The following is an 8,756-nucleotide window of genomic DNA, read 5'->3' on the forward strand; positions in this document are numbered from 1 at the left end:
GTTCTGTATGTATCCTGGATAAATAAGTATACATAGTTTTTAGTAGTTTTTCATGATTCTTATCTTTTTAATGAGTTTTAATCAATTTTGTCCTCGCAGCTGTTAGTTTGATGTGTCCCAGGGTCCAGTGCTTGGCCTACTTCTCTGTCTACACTCACTCAGTGGTTCATAGCTTAGAATTCATCTGTTATCTATCTGGAATTCAGACCCATCTCCTGAACTCCAGATTTACATATGCAAATGTTGATTTAGCATCTTTACTTGGATATCTATGGACATCTCAGGGTATACATGTGCAAAACCAAACCTCTGAGCTTGCAAAACTGTTTCATCTTTCTTGGCTGATGGCAACAGGCTGAAAACAAACTTTGGAGTCATTCTTGATGACTCTCCCTTTCCTCCCCATGCCCCCATCTCTATCTCTGTCTCTCTGTCTCTTTCTCTCTCTGTCCCCCCCACACACACACACACACTATAAGCTTCACAGGAGCTTTGATTTATCATTTGTCTTAAGTGCCTAGAACAGTACCTGACATATTGTAGGCATTCAAATATTGAATGAAAGGATTGCTGGTGAGAGTCTTTAGAAAGCAATTTTTAACACTTAACAAAATTTAAAATGTACCTTTAGATTCAATTATTCCCCTTCTAAGAATTTATCTTACAGATATACCTGCACATTTGTTAGTGTAGATGTGAATATAAGAATATTTATTACACTATTATTTAGTGGGTTTTTTTCAGTTCGCAAATCTTTTTAATTCAAGTATAATTAACATACAGTGTTATATTAGTTTCACATGCGCAATATGATTCAAGAATTCTCTACATTTCTCAGTGCCCATCATGGTAAGTGTACCCTTAATCCTCTTCATCTATTTCACCCATCCCCCCACCCACCTCCCTTCTGGCAACCACCAGTTTGTTCTCTGTATTTAAGTCTCTCTTTTTGTCTCTTTTTATCTCTTTCTTTTGTTTCTTATATTCCACATGAGTGAAATCACATGATATTTGTCTTTCTCTGGCTTATTTCACTTAATATTATCCCCTTTAGGTCCATCCACATTGTTGCACATGGCAAGCTTTTATTCTTGTTTATGGCCAAGTAATATTCCATAGTTTATATATAGCACATCTTCTTTATCCATTCATCAGTTGATGGATTTTAGGATTATTTGTTCCAGCTCTGTGAAAAATGTTGATGGTATTTTGATGGGGATTCCATTAAATGTTTAGATTACTTTGGATAGTGTGGGCCTTTTAACAATATTAATTCTTCCAATCCATGAACGTAGAATATCTTTCCATTTGCTTGGTCATCTTCAATTTCTTTCATCAGTGTTTTATAGTTTTGGAGTACAGACCTTTCTCCTCTTTGGTTAAGTTTATTCCTATGTATTTTATTATTTTTGGTGCATTTACAAATGGGATTGTTTTCTTCATTTCTCTTATTGGTGCTACTTCATTATTAGTGTATAGAAATGCAATGGATTTTTGTATATTAATTTTGTATCCCGTGACTTTATTGAATTCATTTATCAATTCTAGTAGCTTTTTGGTGGTGTCTTCAGGGTTTTCCATATTTAGTATCATGTCTTCTGCAAATAGTGAAAATTTTACTTCTTCCTTAAAAGCATGTGGATGTTTTTTTTTATATTTATTTATTTATTTTAGAGAGAGAGAGAGCATGTGAGAGGGGTGAAGGACAGAGGGAGAGGGAGAGAATCCCCAAACAGACTCCCCACTGAGTGCAGAGCCTGACATTGGGCTCAGTCCCAGGACCCCGAGATCATGACCTGAGCCAAAATCAAGAGTTGGATGCTTAATCGACTGAGCTACCCAGGCACCCCTGTGGATGCTTTTTATTTCTTTTTCTTGTCTGATTGCTATGGCTAGGACTTCCAGTACTATGTTGAATAAAGGTGGTGAGATTGGACATCCTTGTCTTGTTTCTGATATTAGAGAAAAAGCTCTCAGGTTTTCACCACTGAGTATGATATTAGCTGTGGATTTTTCATAGATGGCCTTTATTATGTTGAGCTATGCTTCCTGTAAACATTTTGTGGAGAGTTTTTATTATGAATGGATATTGTACTTTGTCAAATGCTTTTTCTGTATCTTTTGAGATGATCATACCGTTTTTATCCTTTATCTTGTTGATGTGATGTACTACATTGATTTGTGAATATTGAACCACACTCGTATCCCTGGAATAAATTCCACTTGATTGTGGTGATTGATTTTTCTTTAATGTATCGGACTCTGTTTGCTAATATTTTGCTGAGGATTTTTGCATCTGTATTCATCAGAAATACTGGCCTGTAGTTTTCTTTTTTTAGTAGTGTCTTTATCTGGTTTTGGTATTGGGGTAATGCTGGCCTCCTAGAATGAATTTGGAGGTTTTCCTTCCTCTTGTATTTTTGGGAATAGTTTGAGGAGAATGAGTACTAATTCTTCTTAACATTTTTGGTAGAATTCACCTGTGAAGCCATCTGGTCCTGGACTTTTGTTTGTTGGTAATTTTTATTACTGATGCAATTTCATTGCTAGTTATCAGTCTATTCAATTTTTTTTTTCTTCCTGATTCATTTTTGGAAGGTTATATGCTCCCAGGAATTTATCCATTTCTTGTAGGTTGTCCAATTTGTTGGCATATAATTTTTAATAATATTCTCTTATAATCCTTTGTATTTCTGTGGCCTCAGTTCGTATTTCTCCTCCTTCATTTCTGATTTTATTTATTTGAGTCCTCTCTCTTCTTCTTCTTCTTCTTCTTCTTTTTTTTTTTTGATGAGTCTGGCTTAAAGTTTATCAATTTTGTTGATCTTTTCAAAGACCCAGTAACCAGTTCCTGGTTTCATTGATCTGTTTTATTGATTTTTTAGTCTCTATTTCATTTATTTCTGCTCTAATCTTTATTATTTTCTTCTTTCTAATGACTTTTAGCTTTGTTCCTCTTTTTCTAGCTCCTCTAGGAGTAAGGTTAAGTTGTTTATTTGAGATTTTTCTTCTTAAGGTAGAGTAGTATTGCTATAATATTCTTAACACAGCTTAGAACAGCTACTGCTGAAGCCAAAAGATTTTGGACCATTGTGTTTTCATTTTCGTTTGTCTCCATGTATTTTTTAATTTCCTCTTTGATTTTGTGGTTGACCCATTCATTGTTTAGTAGCATGTTATTTAGTGTGTGTGTGTTTATGTTTTTTCCATATTTTTTCTTGTGATTGATTTCTAGTTTTATACCATTGTGGTTGAAAAAGATGCAGGATATGATTTCAGTCCTTTTGAATTTGTTGAGACTTGCTTTGTGGCCTAACGTGATCTATTTTGGAGAATGATCCAAGTACTCTTGAAAAGAATGTGTATTCCACTGTTTTGGGATAAAATATCCTGAATATATGCTAGGTCCATCTGGTCCAATGTGTCATTCAAAACCACTATTTTCTTGTTGATTTTCTGGATGGTCCATCCATTGATACAAGTAGAATATTAGAAGTCCCCTGTTATGATTGTATTACTGTCAATTTCTTCCTTAATGTCCGTTAATAGTTGTTTCATGTATTTAGATGCTCCCACGTTAGTTGCATATTTGTGATTGTTATACCCTCCTCTTGGATTATTCCCTTTATCATTATGTAGTTGTGTGTGTGTGTGTGTGTGTGTCTTTTACAGTCTTTGTTTTAAAGTCTGTTTTGTCCAATATCAGTATTGCTACTCCAGCTTTCTTTTCACTTCTATGTTCATGGTAAATGTTTTTCCATCCTTTCACTTTCAATCTGCATGTGTTTTTAGGTCTAATGTGACTCTCTTGTAGGCAGCATATAGATGGGTCTTGCTTTTATATCCATTCAGTCACCCTGTATCTTTTGATTGGAGCAATTAGTCCATTTACATTCAAAGTAATTATTCAGGGGTACCTGGGTGGATCAATAAGTTGAGCATCTGCCTTAAGCTCAGGTCATGGTCCTGGGGTCCTGGGATTGAACCCACATCAGGTTCCTTGCTTAGCTGGAAGTATGCTTCTGCTTCTCCCTTCCCTCTCCTCCACCACTTGTGCTATCTCTCTCTCTCTCAGATAAATGAATAAAATCTTTTTTAAAAAAAAAGTAATTATTGATAGGTATGTACTTAATGGCATTTTGTTACTTGTTTTCCAGTTGTTTTTGTAGTTCTTTTCTGTTCCTTTCTTTTCTTGCTCTCTTCCCTTGTGGTTTTATGGTTTTCTTTAGTAATACGTTTGGATTCTTTTCATTTTTTGCATATCTATTACAAGGTTTTGATTTCTGGTTACCACTAGGCTCATATATAATATCTTAACGCATATAGCAATCAATATTAAATTGATGGCCACTTAAGTTTGAAACATTCTAAAAGTACCATATTTTTACTCCCCTCCCCCCACATTATAGGAATATGGGGCCATACTTAACAATCCTTTTATTTTGTGAATCCTGGACTAATTTTTATAGATATAATTGATTTTACTGCTTTTGTGATTTAACCTCCATATTGGTTTTATAAGTGATTAATCTACTAATTTTGTTATGCTTGTATTTACCTGTAAAATTATTTTCTTTCAGCATTTTCTTACTCCTGATTATGACCTTTTCTTTCCACTCAAAGAATTTCCTTTAATGTTTCTTGTAAGTTAGCGGTGATGATCTTTTTAAACTTTTGTTTGCTTGGGAAACTCTTTATCGCTCCTATTTTATTTTTCTCTCCTTCTATTTTAAATGATAGCCTTGCTGGGTAGAACATTTTTGGTTGCAAGTGTTTTTCTTTTAGCACTTTGAATATATCATGCCACTTTCTTCTGGCCTACAAAGTTTCAGCTGAAAAATCAGCTGATATAGCCTTATGAAGTTTCCCTTGTATGTAACTATTTTCTTTTCTCTTGCTGCTTTTAAAATTCTCTCTTTGTCGGGCGCCTGGGTGGCTCAGTTGGTTAAGCGACTGCCTTCGGCTCAGGTCATGATCCTGGAGTCCCTGGATCGAGTCCCGCATCGGGCTCCCTGCTTGGCAGGGAGTCTGCTTCTCCCTCTGACCCTCCCCCCTCTCATGTGCTCTCTCTCATTCTCTCTCAAATAAATAAATGAAATCTTTAAAAAAAAAAAAAAATTCTCTCTTTGTCACTACTTTTTGCCATTTTAGTTATTATGTGTCTAGATGTGGACCTCCTTGGGTTGATTATGTTGGGGCCTCTCTCTGCCTCCTGGATCTGGATGTCTGTTTCCTTCCCCAGATTAGGAAAGCTTTCAGCTATCATTTCTTCAAATAAATTTCCTGCTCCCCTTTCTTTCTCTTCTTCTTCTGGGATCCATTTGATGTGAATGTTATTATACTTAATGATGTTGCTAAGTTCTCTTAACCTATTCTGATTTTTTATTATCCTTTTTTTTTGTTGTTGTTGTTGTTGTTGTTGTTGTTGTTCTGCTTGGTTGTTTTCCATTACTCTGTCTTCCAGATTGCTGATCCATTCTTCTGCCTCCTCTAAACTACTATTGATTCCCTCTGGTGTATTTTTAATTTCAGTTATCAAGGTCATCATCTCTGATTGGTTCTTTTTTATATTTTCTGTCTCTCTATTGAAAGTCTCACTGAGATCCTTCTCTCTTTTCTCAAGTACAGTAAGTATCTTTATGATCATAACTTTAAATTCTCTATCAGGAATTCTGCTTATCTTCATTTCATTTAGTTTTTTTCCTGTGGTTTTGTCCTGGTCTTTCCTTTGGGACATATTCCTCTGTCTCCTCATTTTATCTAACTCCCTGTGTGATTTTATGTATTAGGAAAGTCAATTTCATCACCTGATCTTGAAAGTAGTAGTCTTATGAAGAAGAGGCCCTGTGGTGCCCTATAGTGCATTGTTCCCCATTCACCAGAACCAGGCACTTCAGGATTGTCTCCTATGTAGGTTGCATTTGCCCTATTGTTGTGGCTAAGCCTCATTTGCCCTCAGTCCAGTTGGCTTCAATGGCCTACTTTGCCTGTTGTGGGCAGGGTTTGGACCCTATGCTGTTAAGGGGCCAGTCTGGGGCCACCATGGGCTTGTAGTTGGGTGGTGTCAGCAGTCTGACCAGATGCCTGCCCTCAGTCCACTTGCTGAACTACAGGGAGCTCTCCCTGCATTGTCCCCTGAGAGGCTTTTGTTGATGGGTGGAGCCAGCAGTCAGACCAGATGCCTTCCCCTGTCCATCTGCCAGGGATGCAGTGACTCTTAACTGCAGAGCTCTCTCCCTCTGCTGCCCCTGAGAGGTTTTTGTTGGTGGGTGGGGCCAGCAGTCAGACCAGATATCTGCCCCCAGTCCATCTGCTGAGGCTGCAGATGCATTGATCAGTGGGGCACTCTCCCTACACTACCAGTTATAAGGTTCAGCTGCTGGACTGCAATTGAACTGGTGTGTGTAGTTATCTTCCCCTCTCCCCAGGTAAAGAGTCACTTTGGAGTCCCCTGGTCCCTGCTAGGGCTGCTTACAGGCTAAAATGAGGCAGGAGCCATTTTGAAGGGACTCCTGCTCAGTGAGATGGACTGGATGGGGTGGATTCACATGAAAATGCAGGGGTGGGATGCATGGTGTTAGCCAGGTAGGTGGAGGGTGTTGGTTCCTGCAGGTGTCCAGCTATTGGGGGGGACAGGGAGGGATAGTGGGAGAGATATAGTGCATGCCAGCTCTTTTGTTCTTACAGAAGTCTCCTAAAGATCCCTGCACCTCCAGCATGCATTCTGAGATTAGTAAATAAATCTTTTTTTTTTTTTTAAGATTTTATTTATTTATTTGACAGAGAGAGAGCATAAGCAGGGGAAGCAGCAGGCAGAAGGAGAGGGAGAAGCAGACTCCCAGCTGAGCAGGGAGCCAGATGCGGGACTCGATCCCAGGACCCTGGGAACATGACCTGAGCTGAAGGCTGATGCTTAATGACTGAGCCACCCAGGTGCCCTAAATCTTTTTTTTTTAATAAATCTTTTTCATACATACCCCAAGTGCTTTTCAAACTGATGCTTCTATGTTGTAGTTTGTGGGTTGTTTGTTATGCTTCTCTTTAAGGGCTGGGACTCAGTTTCCTATTGCCTTCTGGCTCTCCCAGAGCCAAGCCTGCTGATTTTTAAAGTACCTGGAATTAAGCCCCACTGATTATAAACAAACAAACAAACAAATTCACATAGTTAAGTCCCACTGGTTTTCAAAGCCAAATGCTACAGGACCTATCTTCCCAGTGCAGTTTCCTCATGTCTGGGGTAGCTGGTGTGGGATTGGCTTCTCTCCCTTCTCCATGCTTGTGGTCTCCCTGGGAGTTTGGTTCCCAACCATATCTCTGCCCTTCCTACTGTTTTCATTGTGGCCTCCTCTCTGCAATTAACTGTGGAAAGTCTGTTCTCCCAGTATTCCTTTTGTTTTCAGGGTTGGTTGCACTGATATGGCTGTTATCTAGGTGCATCCATGGGATGAGGCAAGCTTAGGATCCTCCTACTCTGCCATCTTCCCAGCCTTGCCCTCCAAAGATATATATTACAGTATTATTTGTGACAAAAGCTGAACTTACATGACTATCAATAGGAAACTGGTTAAATTATGATACATTATTACATTATTCACTAAATATGTAGCCATAGGGAAGATCAAGATACAATAGTTTTGGGGTGCCTGGGTGGCTCAGTTGGTTGAGTGTCTGACTCTTGATTTCAGCTCAGGTCTTCATCTCAGGGTCGTGAGTTCAAGCCCCATGCTCAGCATAGAGCCTACTTAAAAAAAAAAAAAAGATACAATAGTTTTATAAGTAATGATGTAGAATCATTACTTATGATTTAAATAAGGTGCCAAACAATACCATGTGTGGAATAAAAAGGATTGTGTGTGGTATTTGTTTGATTAGCAATGACTGCCTCTAGAGGAATACAAAAGAAACTGGTGACTGATTACCTCTGGAGAGGGGCATTGGGGATGAGGTTAACAATGATAAAGAAGACTTCTTTTACCCGATAATTATTTTGGTGCTGTTTGAATTCTTTAAAATGTGCGTATGTAAACACACTGGTTTTTCAAAAGTAAAAGAGAAATTTAATTCTTCTCCTAACTATCCTCCCTTCAAACCTATCTGACTTAGTTAAACAAGTAGAATCTGATCTGCAGGACATGCTCTTCATTGCTTTAGTCTTCTCATTTATGTCATCTTAAGTTTATATATTTAGGCCACAAAAAGCATTTTCATAAATTTTACTTTAATGTTATACTTTGTTATTTTTTTTTAAATGCTTCTGTCTCTGGTGTAAAATTATCAAGAGCACTGCTCATTATGTTGTTCAACATCCCCTATATATGGGCCCATGTGCATGGGCAGTACCTAGAAAGTAATTGTCTCTCTTGAAGAACTGGGGCTCCCTGTTTTGGGTACAAGACCTATGTGCTTTATCATGTTTGCATTATTGTCCCTGCTGCCAGAAAGTTTAGATCTATATGTGCTGCTCAATTGTAGTAACTGAATTTATTTCTTTATAGCCTGTCTTGATATAAAAAAATTTAGGGGCACCTGGGTGGCTCGGTTGGGTGAATGTCTGACTCTTGGTTTCAGCTCAGGTCATGATTTCAGGGTCCTGAGATCGAGCCCCATGTCAGGCTCCGTGCTCAGCACTGAGTCTGCTTAGGATTCTTGCCTTCCTCCCCTTCTGCCCCTCCCCCCACTCATGTGCATGCACTCTCTCTCTCAAATAAATAAAATCTTTAAAAATAAGTAAATAAATAAAATTTAAGGTGGTTTAC

The sequence above is a fragment of the Phoca vitulina genome, unplaced genomic scaffold (genome assembly GCF_004348235.1).
Source record: "Phoca vitulina isolate PV1807 unplaced genomic scaffold, GSC_HSeal_1.0 scaffold3, whole genome shotgun sequence".
NCBI classification, from domain to species: domain Eukaryota; kingdom Metazoa; phylum Chordata; class Mammalia; order Carnivora; family Phocidae; genus Phoca; species Phoca vitulina.